This window comes from Octodon degus, unplaced genomic scaffold, assembly GCF_000260255.1.
Source record: "Octodon degus isolate 3935 unplaced genomic scaffold, OctDeg1.0 scaffold00083, whole genome shotgun sequence".
Classification (NCBI taxonomy): domain Eukaryota; kingdom Metazoa; phylum Chordata; class Mammalia; order Rodentia; family Octodontidae; genus Octodon; species Octodon degus.
In genome coordinates this window covers 6,375,887-6,378,828 of record NW_004524659.1, presented here as the reverse complement: position 1 = coordinate 6,378,828, position 2,942 = coordinate 6,375,887, and positions in this window count along the sequence as shown.

Sequence of the window (2,942 nt, the reverse complement as noted above, 5' to 3'; positions counted from 1 at the left end):
CTGGCTCAGCCTGCCTTAAGGGGGGTTCTGGTAAGGCAGGTGGAGGTGGGGTTTGAACCTCGATATCCTGCACCTGTCTACATTTGCATGAACAGGTGCTTAAACACCTGAGCTAACCGGCAGGTTCCCCCAACACAGAAAATAGAGGAGTAGAGCCATGCAGGAAGATGACACTGAAGGGCACGGCAGGAGCACTTGGCTCTAACCGTGCCTCAGCAGAATGTTCCCCTGAATTTCCCAATCCCAAGAGCCCACAAGCTCCTTCTCAGCTAAAACTGCTTTGTTTGGATTTCTGTTACTTGTAGCCAAATACATTTTGATGAATACTGAAGGCAACTAGGGTGGGGTGAAGCACAAGTAGGTGGGGAACACAGATGAGGTGGGGGAAGACACTAGGGAAAGGGAGCGAGACACAGGTCCAGGTGAGCGGCCAGCTGCAGCCCTGGCCTTCTGGGTTGGACCTGTGTGATGCCCTGTTGTGCCTGCTGGAGGGTGGGGAGTGGAGGCTCTCCACCACCTGCCATGCAGCTGCCTGACGCAGAGCCCTACAGTCACCCTGAGACGACCACAGATGTGTAAAGGACCCAGCATGACCAGAACTAACTACCCAGCCGGGCCCAGCCTGCATTGCCAGCCCCAGCACAGAGACAGAAATATAGCAGCGTTGTTTTTTAGCCACTGAGTTTGGGGTGGCTTCCTACATACCAAGGTCCTTCCAAGACCTTGACCTTTAGGCCACACAGCAAGCAGAGGCCTCTTCAGGCTAGCCCTGGGAGACCAACGAGTTCTGGAGCTGGGCTTCACGCGGCCTTACAACTTCTGCTTGTTTTCGTGGACCCTCGTCACCCCCTTGTGGTCAAGCCTGGGCTGGCTGCTGGAGTGAGAGTAACCCGGTGGATGAGATCTCAGCCCCACTGTCAGATGACCTCTGGTCCAACCTACAGGAAGCTGACTCCCAAATAAGTAAGCCGCGGCCAACATCGGCAGAGCCAGCACCAGCTCGCAGTTGATCAGACAAGCGTGAACTATCCCCGCTGAGGCCAGAACTGCCCAGCCAATTTGGAGACTTGTAAATAATACTATTTATTACTTAAAATCACCTGACTTCCAGGCTACTTTGCGGCCATAACGGACACAATTTTGCATCCATGAGCAAATGAACTCACCTCTTTGGATCTCGGTTTCCTCCTCCGAAAAACAGGAGTCATTTGGGATGGTCACAAATATGCCACGAGCTCATGATCCTGAAATTGTTTGTACTGTCTGGCTGTCTTGTCCCTTCAGATTGCTATAATGAAATTCTCTGTTGTTGCAGGAAAAATGGTCACAAATGTGGTGTCTTCCGACAGCACCCACTTACAGACCCCAGTTTCTGTGGGTAGGAGTGCAAGCAGGCACACCTCGGTCCCCTACCAGGTCTCATGCGGCTGCAGTGAAGGTGTTGACAGGCTTCATTTTCATTTTGCTTGGAGCATCTACTCCGGAGCTCAGCGGACCACTGGAAGATCCTCTCTCACTTCCTCGGGAGGCCACACTCAGGTCCCAGAGGCCACATGCAACTGCTTCAGGAGTCCCCACCACCCACAGCTCCTTGCCGCGTGGGCTTTCTCAGTGTGGCTGCTGCTTTGGCTTTGTTACTGTAAGACAATACCTGAGATAGGTAAACTACGGGAAGCAAACACAGTTTCAGAGGGTGTAGTCCATGGCTGGTTGGTTGGTCCAGTTACATCAGGGCAGGAGCCCATGGAGAGACGATGTGTTCAAATCATGGTACGCAGGAAGCAAAAGTAGCACACAGAGACAGACCCATAAAAAGAGCCAGGTCTCAGTATCCCCCTTCAGGGGCACACCCCCAGTGACCCAACTCCCTTCTGGCATGCTCTACCCCCTACTGGTTCTTCCACCTTCTAATAGCACCGTGGATGGATAACTAAGCTTTTTAAGATACTAGCTTTGGGGGGGGGGAGACAGTTATCCAAACAATAGGAGCTGCCTCTGTCATACATCCAGTGCCACTCTGCTCTAACTTACTAGTCACAGGGGAGTGAGCAGTAGACCAGCACCATTGCCACACAGTACTGGTGAGAAGCAAGGTCACCATTGACGTCCACACTGCAATGGAGGGGATGACACACAGGTGTGGACATCAGGAAATGGGAAGTCACTGGGGTCACCTTCGGGCTGCTGCCACAGTGGGAAGACAGCCTGAGCTTCGTGTCCTGTGCAGATCCGTTTGGGCGAGGCAGATACTTGTTCTGTCTCCACTTTCCATAATATGCAGCCAGGGGGGGCCGGGGAGATGGCTCAGTGGAATAAGCACTTCCCTGGCAAGCGCAAGGGCCTGAGTTCAACCTCCGGTTCCGCAAAAAAAAAAAAAAAAAATGCAGCCAAGGGAATGTAGGTGCAAGACACAGGTCGGGGGCAGGGAGCAGCAGAAGGGGACAGAGATCTCCATTCCCTGTCCCATGACTGACCCTGTCATACACTGTGTGACTTCAGGCACATTGCTTATGCCTCCCCTGCCTTGATGTTCCTGATTGTAAAAATGGTTCATGGTATAGCACTGTCACGGGCAGCTGGGGCACCAGGAAGTCTAACGATATTTGCCACAACTATTATTGATATTCTTGGCCTCTACTTCCTGATGAGGCCAGAACTACTTCTACTTCACTGTCAGGCAAAGCCCCTTGAGTCCCTGGGCCGTGTGAGGCCCAGAGGGGTGCACTCTGGCCTGTCCACCAGGGCCGGGCTCTGCTCTGGAAGAGTTTCCCATCAGCCCTGTCACTGCTCCACAGCGGAAATGTAGGGCAGTGAATTTTAAAAGGCATTAATATTTCATTCCTTACTCGCATACTCTGCTGAACAGCATGTGTCACTTCTGGGAACAGCCGGGCCTGGCGAGGAATCAGCTGAGGTAGATCTGGGACCTCTCCCTGTGTAGG